Source organism: Canis lupus, chromosome 8, assembly GCF_011100685.1.
Source record: "Canis lupus familiaris isolate Mischka breed German Shepherd chromosome 8, alternate assembly UU_Cfam_GSD_1.0, whole genome shotgun sequence".
NCBI classification, from domain to species: Eukaryota; Metazoa; Chordata; class Mammalia; order Carnivora; family Canidae; genus Canis; species Canis lupus.
Genome location: NC_049229.1, coordinates 45,238,796 through 45,257,696, shown reverse-complemented (window position 1 = coordinate 45,257,696; position 18,901 = coordinate 45,238,796). Strand labels below are relative to the sequence as shown.

General features: G+C 38.0%; 1 protein-coding gene across 17 annotated transcripts in view; it reads right to left on the bottom strand.

The window, feature by feature from the left end:
- Positions 1 to 18,901, bottom strand: part of SIPA1L1 (signal induced proliferation associated 1 like 1) — a 375,245-nt gene that overhangs the window by 280,437 nt on the left and 75,907 nt on the right. For 10 of the 17 annotated variants that reach the window (XM_038545124.1, XM_038545132.1, XM_038545122.1 and 7 more), the window contains one exon: positions 13,168 to 13,234. The exons of 5 other annotated variants lie outside the window; for them this stretch is intronic. The gene's annotated coding sequence lies outside the window, so the exon portion shown is untranslated. Of the gene's footprint in view, positions 1 to 13,167; positions 13,235 to 13,373; positions 13,430 to 18,901 lie in introns of those variants that run through there. 2 more of the 17 variants (XM_038545127.1, XM_038545129.1) reach the window with 2 other exon arrangements.

Here is an 18,901-nt window from a genome sequence, read left to right as displayed (position 1 = left end):
TAAGATTTCACATCTTCAACAGAATTTAATGGCTGAAAAAAAGGAGACAATGTGGTGATAGGAGGTGCTACAGAAGGAGCACCTGTCATTGCCCTTGGAGTCCACGCCTCACCAATGGGACACACATGCTATCATGAAGGAAGATGCTGAGTAACGCACCTGCAGGGCTACAGCATATGCAGGCACACATGCTAAATCTTAACAGATACTCCCAAGCCACTTTCTAGTGAGGGTCCCACTGCAGTATGGGTGAGTTCTTTAAACATTTACCTACTGGATTCATGGCACTGTGCTAATAACAGAATATAAAGTAATAAAATAAAGATCCAAAAACATGACTCAGCATTACCAAAAACTGAGAGGAAATAGAAGGTGAGTTATGAAACAATAAACTTTATTAGGATAGGAAAGTACAATTATGAAAGACTGCCCTTTATATTGCCAGTGATAAATCTCTTTAAAATCAAATATTTTTATATTTAAAAAAAAACACAGATGAGAAATATTTGAGCCATACAAAGCAAATTCCCAGAAGATCAATGCTTTAACAAAAAAAAATCTAAATTAATACGGAAATATATCACAATCCCACTAAGATTAACAGGATATTCTTTTGGAAATTCAGAATCTGAGTGTCAAGTTCATACAGAAAAATAAATCAGCAAAAATAATGAGAGTAATTACAAAAAAGAATAATAATAAAAGAGACCAAGGTTTAATACTTGCCTAGTTAAACATGTTATAAATACATAATAATTTTAAAGGCGTGAAATTGGTTCATGAATAGACCATCAAACCAAAAGATAAAATAAAAATTCTAAAAATGCTTTGGAGAGCGTATTGCTAAAAGATAAAATGTGACATTTAAATCCATGAAGAAAAAAATAAATTACTCTATTATGGTTTTGGCACAACTATACAGCCACATGGAAAAGAGAATGGGATACCAATTCACACCAAAAAAAATTTCAAATTGGTCAAAACAATTTAAACATTAAAAAATATATATATATGAAAAGAAAGCAGGAGACATTTTTCACACTCCTGGAGAGAGCATAAGACCTTTTTAAGAAGGACATGAAACCCAAATTCCATAAAGTAAAACATAAATTTGATTATCCAAACATAATAAATGTATACATTTCAAGTTAACATAAATGACAAAATACACACCCAGTGGGATAATTTCTCTTTTTATACAAAGAGCTTATCTCAGATAAATGGACAAAGGATCACAAAAGTCAATTCACAGGAAGAGAAATTGCTCTTAAAACACAACAGTACGTATAAGCTCATTTATAATGAGAAATGCAAAGGAAAATGACAAAAAGATTCCCTTTTTCAGTTATGAAATTGGCAAAGATTAAAAGGTTTAATCACACACTACTTGCAGGAGGAAGGAGAAAGGTATACATTGGTGATGGGAGTGTAAACTTGTTCAACGCCTATGGAGGGCAGTTTGGTAATATTTATCCCAGACAGGAAGATACATATACTTGAATCTGGAATTGCTTCTATATAAATCTGAACACACTCAAGTTCAAAGACAGCCACCGAGGCATTGTTAACAAAATTGAAAGATTAGAAACAACTTAAAGTCCATCAATAAGAAATTGGATAATAAAGTACAACCATAAACTGGAATGGAACAGAATGAAAACATAGTGTGGTATATACTGCAATTTGTGTAAAAATAAACTTTAAAATGCATATATACTAAATGCAATATGACATTTCTAGACTGGATCCTGGAAAAAGGGCATTAGTAGAAATACTCATGAAATCTGAATAAAATCTATACCATTTAGGTTCACTAGATTTTACTCTATAGGAATGTATTAGCTATTAAGACAAAGCTTAATTTAAAAAAAGCAATTTTGTGATTAAATTTATTATCATCCATGGTATTCATGTCCTTCTATATACTGCTAATGAGAAACATCAAGAGTAGATACATGGCTTCAACACTTCTAATACTCCAATTATTGCACCTAAATACCCACCTGCTTCACCTACCAGATTTTTGGTCCCCAACATAGGGGCCATGACAACTCATCTCTGTACTTAAAGAATCTGGAGAATATTTGCCATGTGGTAAAGGTTCAACAAATGAAAGTCAAAATTCCTATGTTCTGGGTCAGTAACCTAAGTTTTGATTAGTAAGAAATTTTGTATTTCAAACAGCCAAACAATCCTTCTAGGGGTTTCCTTTGGTCCTTAGTTCACAATGACACAGAAGAGAAAAGAAAAGTAAGTAATTTTCACCAAAGATGGGGGTAGGAAAACAGAGGCAAATACAGCTCTGTGCCGGGAGCTGTAGGGAATAGAAGGACAAATAAGACAGTCTCTGGAGTAAAGTTAGGGAAAATTCAAATCAACTCTTGAAAAGGTGAAACTCTGATGCTCCCTTACATTTTCAAAAATGTTTTACTTAAAATACTTTTCGGGCAGCCCAGGTGGCTCAGTGGTTTGGCACTGCCTTCAGCCCAGGATGTGATCCTGGAGACCCGGGATCGAGTCCCACATCGGGCTCCCTGCATGGAGCCTGCTTCTCCCTCTGCCTGTGTCTGTTCTTCTCTCTCTCTCTCTCTTTGTGTCTTTCATGAATAAATAAAATCTTAAAAAAAAAATACTTTTCAAGGAAAATTACTTATTTTGCAATTTAAGACAATGATAAAACTCTAATTTTTGGTTTTCTATGATGCCTCCTCAGGAAAAAACTTGTAGGTAGCATGCTTAAGAATGTCTGAAGAAGAAATTCTAGCCTCAAGTCCCATCAATACCTAATTTTCTAAATATTCAAAATGCAAAAGATAGATAACATAGGTCCCATAGAATACAGAGGTCCCTGAATGGGCAAAGAAATACTACTGAGTTTCTCCCCAGAGCACCATCCATCTCCACAAACTCACATCTGAGCCTAGGACCAACACCATGAAGTAATATAACTTGGGCAAAACTTCTGATCTCTGTGAATACTCATTTTCCATCTATAAAACACAGAGTAGCTAAGGCTCCTTCTAGGTCTAAAAGTTGATTACGTCTCTTTTCCTTACATCCCGAATATAAACGAAGACCTTGGAGTCCTTTCATACAAACACACCATCAATACAGGCATTTGCCTGTATATACTGGGGAAGGAGCCACCTGTAATGTTTCCTTCCTATTTCCGGAGTGACCCAACACAAAACAAAAAACAAAAAACAAAAAAAAAAAACATTTGTTTACAAACTGAAGGCATACATATGTGTTCTCAAGTGAATAAGGAAAGATTTACTGAATTCTGTGTTGAAATTAAATTGTGTATGCTGTAAGTGAAACATCCACTCAATTGTTCATTCATGTTTAGGATTACATAAGCTTCAAACTTGGCTTTCGTAGATCTTTCATGTACTAGTTAGTCTACATATAACTTCTGTGAGTTATCTTTAAGAGTGTATACTGCTACTTGATATTTTTATTTTGCTCACCACTTTTCGTAGCACGGAAAAAAGAGAATGTTAGGGAAAGTTGCGGACATATATCCACATGCAAAGATACATGAACTGTCAGTAGATAGTTGCTGGGTTTTGTTTTTTTTTTTTTTTTCTAATTTATTTAACATAAGCCTCAACCTTGACCTACTGGCTTGAAAGGGGATTAGGAACTAACACAGAGACTTCACCTCTATGTGACATTTTCCCTTTCAATACATAGAAATAACATTGTGCCACTAATAAGTATGGTTTTCTTCTATAGTTCTTTTTCCCTGAACAATCAGCATTTTATGGTGTAAGGTTGTTTATAAATAATTTAGGAACAGAGAAGAATTTTCCCAAGAAACATACAAGTAAGTTCAGATTTCCACAGGGAAAGATATACTTGAGTGGGTGAGGATATGAAATGATATCCACCTGTAGGATAAGCCAGCAATGCCTTCCTGAGGAAATGAACTTGAACGTATTTCAAAGGAGGGAAAGGTGACTGACAGGTGGTGAGGAGAAAGGGGAATTCCAAGCAAAAAGAAGCTGTGCGTAAAAGCTGCCCCTCTGGTTGCTCAAGAGGCAGAGCCGCACGGTGACCTGATGTGTGTGTGGCAAAGGTTATCTTAGTCATTAGGACAAACCAAAGGGGGAGAAACCAGCTCTGTCTGTCTCCTCATCTGTTACAGGAGAAGGTGGGGCCACAAGGCTTCTCTGGCCCAGGCAGCTGGGAGCCTACTCCCTACCAGGCACACCCCAGAGGCACCTGGCATCCCTGCAGCGGTGTGAGGCCCGTGGCTCATGAGCCCCATCTGACAGATGCAAAGTGCAAGGCTCAGAAGCTCCATCAGGCCTCATGTAAAGGGTTTTGGAAATTAAAAGGAATACTACTGCAGGAGAAAGAAGTCGCATTTTAAGACTGACAACTTCAAAATCCAGAGCTCCTGAACATGATCAACTGATAAAACAATTATTACCTTCTTTTCTTACAACATTGAAGGAATGAAGAACTGTGCCTGTCTTCCCTGACATGCCATACAACCATGCAAAGGAAACATTCTTTACTGTGAAGAATGTTCTTTACAGGAAACCTAAGGACAAGGCAGCGTGCCTACCCCTCCCCTGGAGGAGGCCCTCATCTAATTATGTATTCCCTCTGCCTGTGGTGTCCATAATGTGGCAGGGGTGATGCCGGAGACACAAAACATTCCTCAGCCATTAGAACACAGATTAGCGGTTCACTGAGAAGGCCTTGCAGACCGCAGACACTTAATACAATCCCCACACCCAGCTCCGCCCCAGTACACAGATTCTAAAACTAAGTGTTATTTTCATGTGAGAGCACAGTAGCCATTGTAATAATTCACTTGTTAATCATTTAATTGCAGAAATCTTTACATAGAAATAAATTCACATCTGGTAGCAAAATCTAGCCCAATAAATAAAACTAGTCTTAAAAAAGAAAACTTCAGGGCGCTAGGGTGGCTCAGTCCATTAAGTGTCCAACTCTTGATCTCAGTTCAGGTCTTGATCTCAAGGTCATGAGTTTAGGCCCCACACTGGGCTCCATGCTGGGCATGGAGCCTACTTAAAAAATAGTAATAATTTAAAAAAAGAAATTTCAAAGTCAAATATTAAAAGTTAATAAGGTCTACTTATTTGTAAACCGTAAGTTAGTTCTTAGATTTAGCTCCTGTGCTGTCCCATTTCTCTAGATAAATATGTGGAATTTGAGAACCTTTCTCTAGATAAACTCCCTCTTCTAATGGGAGTCATTCTGGTAGAACAATTTGAGAGTATCTATTACAATATCCCCTGGCCTGACAACCGCAGAGAGAAACCTATGCCCACATGCACACAGCCAAGGACAAGGCTATTTTCTGCAGTCTGATTTGTAACCAGGAATACTGAAAACTACCTAGGAATTCAGCATCAGGAGAATGGCAGAAAAACCATGCTATATTCCCCTGATGAGTCTACAGAATAGGCAGCTATTGAAAAAGATGAACTAGGTTTATATGAAGAGAGATCTCCAAAGCATGTAACTGAATGACAAGAAGTTACTGATATTCAATACAATACCAATTATATGAAGTTTTGAAACAAAAAAATACCAAATCTTCACATTAGAAATGAAAATATAAACCCCACATCAACAAAGTACTTAGCTCTGGAGAGCTATACGGAAACGGGAAGGGGGTGGTACAGAGAAAACCTTATAAGCAGACTCATTTATTACTCTTAGTAAAATTAACTTAAAAACATCTGACAAGGACTTTACAGGGTTATTAGGTGACTTTGGATTAAAGAATAAGATGAAAAAGGGGTGCCTGGGTGGCTCAGTTAGTTAAGTGTCTGACTCTTGATTTCAGCTCAGGTCACGATCTCAGGGTCCTGAGATCAAGCTCTGCACCAGGCTAAGCAGAGAGTCTGCTTGAGATTCTCTCCCTTCTCTTCCTCCCTCTCTCTCTCTCTAAAATAAATAAATAAATGTTTTAAAATAAAAACATTACATTAACATCTCAACTAAAACAGGCATGGTCCCTTTTAACTACTTAGGAATGATTTCCCACTAGTGGCCTACACTTTGTAAGAATGCAAACTTAACTTTTTTCATAAAGGTCATCTTACAATAACAATAATGAGGGTCCCCTTCTTTTCATGGACTCTCCAGAAAATCTGGGCTGGATGGACACCCTCAAACTCCTCTATTTTCAACACTGTCAGCATACCATAAGCCTGGGTTTTACACAACCCTTTATTCACATGGCTCATGGAACATAAAACGCACTCTGGATTCCGGGAACTCATCACCAATGTTATAGCTAACTATAACTATATAGCTATAGTTATACCATAACAGGTAGCTGCTGGGTGGGGAAGAAAACCTGCATGGCTCAGTAGTTGAGCATCTGCCTTTGGCTCAGGTCATGATCCCAGGGCCCCAGGATCAAGTACCACATCAGGCTCCCTGCAGGGAGCCTGCTTCACCCTCTGCCTATGTCTCTGCCTCTGTGTATCTCTCATGAATAAATAAAATCTTTTAAATAGGGGTGGGGGAGGAAAAGGAGGAAGGGAAGGAAGAACTAGAAAAGGGAGGGAGGAAGGGAAGGAATGAGCAATTTGATGTTATAATACCGATCACTAACGTAAGTAAGATATACTTTAAATATAACCAAATGCATCTTTCTCATTTTTAGTTACTGTAATGCCATGACTTAACAGAAAATAAATTCTAAAGGCACCTGAATGACTCTCGTCATCAGAGTTGGTTAAGCATCAGCCTTTGGCTCAAGTTATGATCTCAGGGTTCTGGGATGGAGTCCCGCATCAGGCTCCATGCTCAGCAGGGAGTCTACTTCTCCCTCTCCCTCCCTCCTGTTCAAGCTAAGTAAATAAAATCTTAAAAAAAAGAAAATTGTGGAAGGGTAAATAACAGGAAAATGTCCTCCTTATATCACTAAGTATAAAAACAGCTTCTAAAACAGCATGCACAGGATTTCAATTTTGCTTTTAAAATCTACACAAGGTGTGATCCCTGGGTGGCTCAGCAGTTTGGTGCCTGCCTTTGGCCCAGGGCACCATCCTGGAGTCCCAGGATTGAGTCCCACATCAGGCTCCTGGCATGGAGCCTGCTTTTCCTTCCTCCTGTGTCACTGCCTCTCTCTCTCTCTATCATAAATAAATAAATAAATAAATAAATAAATAAATAAATAAATAAATAAATAAATAAATAAATCTATCTATCTATCTATCTATCTTTGGAAAAATTAAAAAATAAAATAAAATATACACATGGTGGGCAGCCCCGGTGGCTTACGGGTTTAGCACCGCCTTCAGCCCAGGGTGTGATCCTGGAGACCCAGGATCGAGTCCCACGTCAGGCTTCCTGAATGGAGCCTGCTTCTCCCTCTGCCCCTACCCGTCTCTCTGTCTCTCTCTCTGTCTCTGATAAATAAATTTTTAAAAATCTTTAAAAAAATAAATAAATAAAATATACACTTTTAGGTAGAACAAACCTAAAAGAACACTATTAAAATATTAGCAGTCCTAAACAACAAATGACCTGGTTTCTTCTACAATAAATTACATGAGAAAGGGAAAGGAAATGTTAGATCAAGAAAGACTTAAAAGAGACGAATGCCAGGATTTAACCTGCTTGGATCCTGGGTCTAACAAACTAACTGTGAAATCAAATTTTTGAGAGAATGGAAGACACTGAACATGAACTGGGGATTACAGGACTGGCTAGTAAGTAATATTAAAGAATAATTGTTAATTTTGTTAAGAGTAAAGATATTGTGACTTTTTTAAAGTCACTATCTGTTAAAAAATATTCACTGAAATATTTACAGGTAAAATGATATAATATCTAAGTAGTGCTTTGAAATTAAAAAAAAAAAAAAGAAGATGAATGAACAAGCATGACATAATGTCTATAATTAAAACTAGATGTGGAGGATGTGGGGCCTCACTGTGCGCTTCTTTCTACTTCAGTGTATGTCTAAAATTTTTCACAAATAAAAAGCAAAAATGTTAACAGGGATAGTTACCTCTGAGTGATGGGGACTGAGTGACCTGGTATGAACTGGGTGATATTTATTTTTATCTGTGCACCTTTTAGGAACATCCAGATTCTATACAATAAGTAAGAATTACTTCGGTTACCTAAAGAAACAAATGTTATCCTTTTAGAGAATGGATGGATGGATCTTTAAATGCTCAGTTCCAATGACACCATCTCCATAGATTTACTTCTCCCTCTATAGACACTTCAATGCATTGTACTTGTATTTCCACAAAAGGCCGTATTACATTTGGTCATTTGTAATGGCAAATTTTATTTTATTTTATTTTTTTATTTATTTTTTTTTTTTGCAAATTTTAATTATGTCTTATCTTCTCCTCTAGAAAAACAACTTGATTACAAGAAGCATTTGGTTTTTTAGTACTTCTAGCCTGGTCAACATCAACCAAAAAAAAAACTCTCTATATACATTAAGTTGTTTACTTAATTGAATTAACTTCTCCACTAATAAATCCAGAGGGGAGACAAATGGCTACTGAAATAGAATATCTTACTTCTTGTAACTACAAAAGCTTTAAGGCTAAGACATACCCAGAGGTCCCTATATATAGAACAATACCCAGCAAATGTTACCTTATCAATTTCTCAAGCCATTTGTATTCCAACTCACTGGGGGGAAAAACAGTCAGTGGCAGAAAAAGGCCAGTTACTGAATTAAGTTATAGACTTAAAAAAAAATTTTACTCTCTGAGGAGGGAAAAAAAAAATCAAAGTCCATTAGTTCTTCAGCAACCATTTCATTACTTAACCTACTGAAGACTCACCTAGAATAGCAGTGCATGAGTGCATTTTTATTAAGGACACCATCATGGCAAGAACACAGAGCCAACCATAAGCTGAGACAAACAATGGTTCAGGGAACATCCTTACCTCTGAAGAGGCTGGTGCCATGTGGAAAGGGAACATGTCCACACCTTTCCCATGTCTTTTTTTATCATCTACTCATTAGGGGCCTTGGCATGTTTTGTGCAGATAGGAGCAATAGCTTTCCTCAAGCCTAGGGCATTCACCTCTATATTCTCTTGATTAAAAATCATTTCCAAAAAGGTACAATAAAGGCATCTCCTGGGTGCAGCAAAACCCCCAAAACATGGCATACTGCACTTCCCTAAATGGAAGACTTCACCTACCATGGCCTTAATTTTGAACACATGGTTTTGATGAAAGCCATTCAAATGCTCGTGAAGATATTTACAACTTTTTATATGAAATACGCTCAAGTATTGACAAACATGAAAATAAAGCCTAGGTTGTAAAATAAAACTCCTACCACAAACAGTCTCCTAAACCCTTTGAGAAAAGGTATATTGTGAAGAACTAGCAGAGGCGAGCTCCCCACAAGTTTCATGTCTAGATCCACTCTGGGATCTGTTCCCAGAAGCCAAGTCTTCAAAATTCCTTCACCGACCCAACTTTTTAAGGCAAGCAGTGGCAGATCTGCACCATTCCTACCCGGATGTCCATTCACATCCATTCAATGTTCATGTCCTTGCTTCTCTTTCTTTCTTCTTTAGACATTTGCTCAAATCCACTCCTATTAGCACATTTTACATTTATTAGACAGTCAACTAGAAAACAAATAGTTTGAGGAACTGACTAGGTAACATGGTATTAGTATACAAGATCATAGCCATACAAACCCAGGACCAAAATAAGAACCAGGTACTAAGAAATAAAGCACTCTTCCAAAGACAACCTAAATCAATTCCTATTAGCATTTGTTCTGTTTGTCATAAGAATGAGTTTAAAAGAGGCAACTCTTTATTTGATGTGGGCCAGTTGTGTTTTGAAGAACATAAGGGGTAAAACTTCAGTGAGAGTAAGTTGTCCCTACTCCAGAGAAAAGGAGCATGATATTATCAGTCAATGTGAAGGAGTGATGCCACAGTTCTATAGGCTGGTAAAAATGTCTGCTAGGCCAAAGGATTTCACAGAATCTTCTTTTTTAAGAACAAAAAAGAAGGCTCTGAATAATAAATAAGAAGAGTGAAATAATTCTGTAGTGACCACAAGGCATGCCGAGCCCCATTCCCATTACTCGTGGCCAAAGATGAAAGGAAAAACTCTGCAAGCATCCCTTCGCTACTATAAAATTTTAGTATTTTCATATTATATTATAGTTAGCATTTAGTTAATAAAATTCCATCCACTATTTATATCCTAAAAAGCTGTCTTCCTTTTGTACTCTCAGTGCCACTGGGAAACTTCAAGGTAGGCTGACCCAAAGAACCTCACAAGTGTGCTCGAGGGAAGCATCTGACTTCATCCCTTCTAAAAGTTACTATATTCAAAGTCCTTTATTAATTAACCTGTTGTCTGTCACTGGACTACCTTTAACGAGGAATCCGTTCCCTTCAGTTTTAAGGAAGACATGATTTGTTAGGGTTATAGGCAGAAGAAAGAGATGAGGTACATCACTGGACATGAGGCTGGACAGCCAGGGAGGAGGTTCCATTTTTCAGCTGACCTCTGAATCTGCTATGGTCATTCTACTGTGTGGATGGCTGATGTAAGGCACTATGATTATTGGATTTCTTGCTACTACCTGATACAATACCAAGAAAAGTCTAGGAGAATGCACGAACATGTGTTCTTTTTCTTTTCCTTTTATATTTACTAAATGACCGGGACTTCCCGTGAAAACAGTAAGAAGTATGTCTTTACTTTGCATATCATGTATTTACATGCATTTACATATAAATGTGACGAGTTATTCTTTTTAAATTTTATTTTCAGGAAAAGAAATAAGTGCACAGCTTTTTAAAATTTCTTCAACTACTCTCCCATTAAAAGCAGAAGAATGGGATGCAATAATCAGACTGAAGTAAGAGAAAAATTTAAACAACATCTCACCTACCAGCACATAACTATCTATACAAGGGAAAATCCAAAGCAAAAATACAATACTTGGGAAAAATTATTCAAATGTTTCAATGTGTGAAAGCAAATAATTTAGTGAGAGATTATTATCAATTAACAGCACTCTGTTTTTCGCTGAGGATTTAGAAAGAAAATAGCAATACAATTCTTTTTAAGGGAAGGAAAAGTATGCTTTCTGTATTCTTGAATAATGTTACTCAAAAAATAAATAAAAATGTTTAAGAATGATGGATTTAATAAAATCCACATATGACTGCCTAGAAAATACAAGGTTTGGTTCATTTGGGTGGGTGCATTTGGTTTGGTTCATTTTGGTGGGTGCATTTGGTTTGGTTTGGTTTTTTGGATTTTTGTTTCCTTCTGAAGAAGGGAATTGATTCAGATATCTCTAAAGTGGAGATAGAGTCTTTAGAAAGGAAGTGCACATTTAGAAGGCCAAGAAAGAGTTATGCCACCAAGAGGTCTGGAAAATGGCCCAATTGAAGCCTCCCTTGTCTGTTTGAGCAGACCTGAGCTAGTAAGAATGCTTACGAGAAGAATCTCCCACCTGACCGGACAGATAGACCTACCTAGCACCGTCAGATATTACCGCTATTAAACAGTGTTTTAATCGCTTAAACAGAATGCTTTAAGTGCCCCAGGTTCAGGTTATAAGGCTGAACAAAATTCAAAAGACACGGTGTAGCTGCTACAATACCAAAGCTAAGCAAGCTTAGCCTCACAGTAATCCCAGAACTTACAGCTTCTGCTAACAACGGCCATACTAGGAGCCTGATCCTTACCTAAGAGTGTTTAAAATACCGTAAGGCACACAGGGACTGCATAGAAGGTACATGTTTCCATTGTATACAGGCACTCTGGAGGGGAAAAAGTCTATCTTGAAAAACAACTTCCAAGACTAAAGTGAAGACCAGAGGGCACTGAATGCCAGCCACTGATTTCTCTTCCTCCACAAAACACCCGAGCTACAGTCATGGGGCATGTCTATAGGCTGCTTGCTGCACCACTAAGCAATTCTTGATGGTTCCACAGATGCTACATTCTCAAAGACAGGTTTTTAATTTGTTGCTAATAAAGACTTGGGCTTTTCAAATGGCTACAGATTACGGAGACTTAAAAATCCTTCCTAGATTTCACTTTATTAAAGAACAATGCTGAGTTTGATCAAATAAATGTTACCAGTAAAGTGTCCTAATGCACTTTAAAAACATCATCAGAGATCATCATTCTTCAGTTCCTCTTACTGAAATGCAAGGAAGGTTGGAGACAGCCAGCCACTTTGAAAGCACTGCTCCAATTACTCAGCAGGCTTTGGAAAAGAAGCCTTAGGCTCTGCACAAAGGTTTACTACAGGAGATGCTCAGATAACCTTGACCATCCTTTGTAGGCTGTAGTGCTCCAGAAGAGCCAACTCCTTAGGCAATTTGCTTCTGCTTCCAAAGAAGTAACAAGTAAGAAAAATCCCCAAGTCTTTGCTTCAGCAAAACCAAAGAAACCTACACATCCCCAAGACACTTATTTTATCTGAATTTAAGAGTTTAACTTATTACACCATTTGTAGCTTGTGGAAATGTCTCTCTCAATCTGAATGACACTGTTGTTTTTCTCAGTAAGAGTACATACCCTTTTACAACTGATGAAAATGTGCATTGAAACATTACAACAGGCCTAAAGTGGGCCTGGGTTCGTACCTGGGAGTAATAACCAAGGGGAACCACTCTGAGACCAGGGGTGACACCCACATGATAAATGTCAGGCAGATCATCCAACCATCTCTCACTTTTTCAGGATAAGCCTGACATTCGAAATCACACCCTAATGCAACACGGTTAGCATGGGCTAAGGCGTCAACATCCATCAAATTTTAAGAAACACATAGAAGACTTTTTGGAACGGATTTACTGTGCAACAGGAACATTAGTAGGTAATAAAAACCTTCTTATTGTTAATTTAAGTAGCCAGAAAAAAAAAAACCTGAACTATTTTATCTGTAAAGATGACAATGCTGAATTCAGAAATCAACGAGTACAAACTGCACAGGAGTTTCCTTTCCTCCCCAATTCCATTTCTGCCTTTCAGCAGCAAAAACAATGAAGGAGGAAAAACCAGTGAGGAACAAACACAGGGTCCACGTGTGACAAATCTGCATATCCCTACAAGGAGCAGGCCTCCTAAGCATCAGCAGCCAAGTGGCACTCCCTTCCCCCACAGGACTTTGTGACTACTTCACCAACTCACCTTCTTCCACGTCAGAGTTAGTAATGAATCCTGCTTTTGAGTCCAACTTGAGGTATTCTCTCAACACCTGGATTAAAATAATTATCAACTTTAGCATAATAAGGTTATTTTCGAATTCTGAAAAACATACAATTGTCCCTCACAATATTAAGGGGGGAAAGATCACTGCTACAAACCAAATCATAACTGTGAGAGGATATACTTACTCTACCTCTAAAACTCTCCTTCACTGGTCATCTCTTTATGTGTAGTTCAACACATATTTAAACGTAAGCCAACCAACAGCCACTCCCACTTAAACAACAAATTCCTAAACCCAGTTATTCAGTCTCTAGGCAGGTTGCTGATCCAGGGCTGCAGCCCGTATCATCCATTCAGGAAGTCTGGAGAAACTCAGGAACTCGAATGTGTACGAAGTGCACCAACAAGGTGATGCTGATGTAGTCAGCCTGTCCGTGCCCAGGGGAACCACTGTTCCGAACCAGTGGTTCTCAACAGGGGGTGAGAACACCAGGAGATATCTTGCAATGTCTGGAAATATTTTTGGTTGTCTCAACATGGGGAAGAGGTATGCTGCCAGCATTTAATGGGTAGAAGCCAGGGATGCTGCTAACCCCATCCTACTGCACGGGACAGCCCCTCACTACAAAGAATAATCCAGCCCCAAAGGTCACAGCAGTAAGGTTGAGAAACCCTGTTCCAAAGCAAACAGCTATTCTGATCACTTAGAAATTTTACAATTCTCAACTGGTCCTTTCAGATAGGCTATAAGCTCCCACTAGAGACAGTAACATTTCCTGTGACTGGTAAGCTTATCATTACTTAAAGGAATATGACCATGCTCCATATTAATAATATACAGTACATGTATCCATTCTAAAAATATTAAAATAATCAAAGTACACATGCCCTTAAGAGCCTTCCAAGAAACTAATTTTTTAACGTTCACTGAGGTGAAATGCTGTGTCAGACTACAACTATGTTAACTTAGCCCCACAACTTTGTTCCCAGACATATAAAATGGAAACTAAGAAGAGTGAAAAGAACCAGGGCTTAGTTTCCCTCACAGATATTCCCCATTCCTGGGAAGGCCAAGAGGGGTGAAGTTCCTCTTCCCGGCTTCTCACCCTAGATAGTAGGACTCCCATCACTGATTAAGCCAAATATGCAGCTAGGTACTTCAAAATCCACTTTCAATGTTCAAACGGAGCCTACCATGACTTTATGCAGACAGCAAAACAGACCCTGGCAAAACCTTGTGGCAGGTCTTTCCTCCCCTACTGCAATCACATGGTGCAAAGAGCAGGGGGGCACTATGGGGAAAAGAAACCTATGAAGTCAAGTTTCCCACATACTAAACCCTGCAGTTTCTACATGATTGACCAATACACTTAGTCAACTTATTTCCTTAGGCTGCATCCACAGCCTAAGAAAATAAGTAAGGACACCTGTAACACTCAAAACACATGCTTTGTTTTGTCGAGCTTAATTAATGAGCTGTAACTAACTAATTACATAACGAAGACATATCTGACAGCTGACATGCACCAGTAATCTGGCTAGATTCATGAACAAACATGCAAAGTTTAAACCAAATGAAAGGATATGCTACATGAATACACTTAGGAAGATTCCATCAGAATTAGTCCATTCTGACTGGACATTTCCTCGATGTAGCATGTGAGTTTATATTTTAATTATAGACTGATTTCTTTCTCTGAGTCCCCAGTGTAGAAAGGAACTATGTAAATCGTACTCAACCACAATCACCCAGGCAGTGAGCACCTGGGTGTGCGGCGGGCAGACTGGCATTCGCATCCCCAAGGATCAGTGGGGGGGCTGGCAGGGTAGGCTGGATCTGTGTCAGAGGCAGCCCTCCCATCTGGAGCCCCCTACCCGTGCTCCGGGAACCTCTACAAAAACCGAATCATTAGGAAGCTTTACTGAATAATGTTCTTGTCCAAAGGAAGGGCTAATACCCATTCTAGATTCAAGATGCCTGTGAAACCAGTGTAGAGCCCATCACTCCTCCACTATAGATAGAAGACCACTGGGGAAGGCAGCCTCAAACAAAAGCCAAAAAACTAATGAGCTGGTCAAAGATGACTTCTTAATACCCATCAGCAAGCGGCTAAGAGAACAAAGCAGAGTACTTTTTTTTTTATTAAGCAAAATAATTTCCAGGCCTTCCTTTTTTTCTATAAAAAAGGAAGAAAGAAGGGAAGGCCTAAAAATTACTAGGGAGGCTCAGAAATATTAACACACAATGTGAAATCTACTTAACCCAACCTCATTTTCCTAGACTTAAAATCAGTCTTCAAATAAAAATTCATAATCAAATTTCAAAACATAAACACTTTATTTTTTTTCCTCTCACCAGTAAAATATATTCTGTTCCAAAAAAGAAAGGTTGCTCAATTTCCTGTCAAAAGCAATCCAGAGAAGGCCACCTACACTGTAAAAGCAGCAAGAAAAAAAATAACAAAATGCTGAAGAAAAGCCTGCATGTGTGGGTGTATACTAAGTGCAATGTAACTACCACTCTGGGTTTTTAAAAGCTTTTTTCCTTGATCATTCTGAAAAATATTAAAATTAGTGTAGCTGCTAAAGAGAAATTTGTCCTCCACCCTACCTAAGGAAAACAAGTCCGATGATGGATTTCAGTTCCACCACAGAAAAAAAAGTATGGGTGGACATTCAATGCCTTTAACCCATAATTCTTTGTTCTAACAAGAAAGGGCAGATTTCTACCAAACAGATAACTCGCACATCACGTTTTCAGAGAGGGAAGGCTGTTCTGACAATTAACCTTCTCCCTTAGTTCCCCTACCTTTCCCTGACCCTCCTCCCAAACCTTAGAACTTTTAAAGTATGACCAACTTGGTCCTGATATGCTTCATCCTAAACCTCTGGGGGCTAACCACTTAGGTAACTGCCCAGCTTATGATTTAGTATAACATCGAATTCACCACTCTGTCTATGCAATTCCCCTTACCCTGTTTATGCTTTCTGAAACTCTAAATTCTAAAACAGCAATCAACCAGCCCAATATCTTATACTAAAAGCCTAATGAAATATGTTCAATGCTAAGGTAGATACAGTATGGTGAAAGAACAGGAGAGAGAGAGAGAAAAGGAAAGCTTGAATAAAAAAAAATAATAAAAAAAATAAAAAAAAAAAAAAATTAAAAAAAAAAAAAGGAAAGCTTGAATAGCTCCCCAGCAAATTGAGGATAAAAGAGTTAAACATACAAAGTCAAAATTAAATATAGTATTATCACTAAATTGTAACAACGAAAGGCCCTATTTCTATAAATCATGCTTTCCATGAAAAGGAGTTTGTCACAATAAATAATGAGCAGGGGAAAGAACATATTAATGAAATGATGGTAAATACTTTTTTATTTTTATTTTTGTTTTATTTTGTTTTGTATTGTTCTATTTTAGTTGGCTCTACATCCAATGTGGAGCCCAATATGGGGCTTGAACTAACAACTCTGATATCAAGATTTGAGCTTAGATCAAAAGTCAGATGCTTAATGGAGGGAGCCACCCAGGCACCCCATGAAATAATGGCAAATACTCTAAAACCAATACACCAAAAGACAAATCAAGATGTGGCATAAAGCCTACACTATGGGGCAGCTGCAAGACAAGACAACATGAAAAAGCAAACCTCTTAAACCTTACAAATGATTTGTCCGATAAGCCAACAATTAACTACTAAGTCAACTAATACGAGGGGCTTTTTGTTGTTTTGCTTAATAATCTCAGATCAACCAAAAAAAAAAAAAAAAAACAACCCAAGACTAGTTCGTACAAATAACTTTATTTCTCAGAGTCACTTAAGAGTAAGTAGCCAACATGATAGCCTATCACCCCTACAGAGTTTAGACAGTAATTTCTATAAATGAGGGCATTCTACAAAACTGCAATTATGGCCAGGAAAATCATCAAAATTACATAGTACCATCATCTAATCTGCAGACCAGATCTTACACCCTCCAATTATCCCAATAATGTCCATTTTAGTAAAAGGATCCAATCCATTCAGGATCTCATACTGTACTTAGTTTTCACATCTCATTAGTGTATTTCAATCTAGAATTCCTGACTTTCTTTGACATTCGTGACCTTGACAACTGTGAAGACCAGGCCAATTTTGTAGCATGTTCCTTAATTTGGGTTTGTCTAATACTCTCTTATGATTAGTTTCTAGTTACGAATTTTCAGCAGGAATGCCAAGGAAGATAGTTCCCCTTGTTGTATCCTACCAGGTGATACACTATGTTAATCTTTTTTCCATACTGGTAACATGAACTTCTATCACCTGATTTTAGGGGGGACTCTGTCAGATTTCCACTGCAAAGTTACTCTTTCTACTTTGTAATTTTTAAGTACTTTGTGGTAGGATACTTTCAGACTATATAAATATCCTACCAACGAACTTTGACCCAGTATTTGTGTCCAGGGATAATTCTTGGCCATATTAATTATTTTATGATGGCTGCCAAAAAGTGATTTCTAGTCTAGTAACTCCTACTATTCTAGAAGGGGGAAAAGTGGTATTTAGAAACCAAGATCAGGGTGTGCTTATTGCAAATGGGTTATAGCTGCTCCTAGCCAGGAGAACAGAAGTACATGCATACATATACACACACCTCCTTCTTTCTTTCTATATCTATGTCTATTCCAGATCAGGAGTTCATGCAGATGGCCTGAATTCCTGCCCAACCATGGGGTCTTTCTAGCTTTCCCCTCTCCCTTCCCTATAATAGTAGTAAACCCAGCTCCCAATAATCCCTTTTCCTACTTGGACTCAGTGCCCCGTGTCACCTAATGCTACCCCAACCTCTGATCTAGTATCAGAAAAAGCCTACTCTCTTTAAGGGACCAGTAAGGGAGAAGCCCACAGAGACAAAAACATTATTAGAGACTATATATGATACCATTTTTTGCAGAACCCAAACAGGCAAGGCTAAAATATAGTTTACAAATATATTCTTTTTTAAAGCAAGGGAATGCTTAAAATTCAGGATAGTAGTCACATCCAGACAGAGGCAGAAGGATGAGATCATAGGGGAACACACAACTTCAAAATACTGATTGTGTTCTAGTTCTTGGTGAGAACCTACCAGCCCTAAACACAAGTTCTTTGACATATACAACTATGTCTCACTAAACCGTGAGGAGGTCATCAGCAGAGTCTGAATTTTACAGTGAAGCTCTGAAGCCAAGAAAGGTTAAGTGTGTTGCCTGGGGTCACAGATCAACAAGCAGGAGCTCAGGCACAAACCAGGTCTGACTCAAATCCTCTAATTACTGTGCCCTCAGCTATACCTCAAATGGAAGAAGATGGGCAGGAGAGATGGAACTATGGATCAAGGGCTACTGAGACTGCAAGAACAATATAAAGAATCCTTTAGGATATAGGAATATATTCTATATTATATATAGAATATAGAATATAGAATATATTATTCTTTAGGATTCCAGCACATTCCATAGGCTACACATTCGGGCTCAAGTAAGTCAATACATAAAATCCCTCAGAAGGCCCTGGTAAAATCTTATTACTAATAGTTCTGCTTTGTTTTGAAATCAGGAAACGAGAGAGAAGACTAGCAACTCATTCATGAAGTTCCAAACAGCCTAAATAGGGCGAAACTATACATCACTTATGCACAGTGTGTGAAATTTGAAATTAGTGACAAATGTTGAGCCCTTTTAACAAA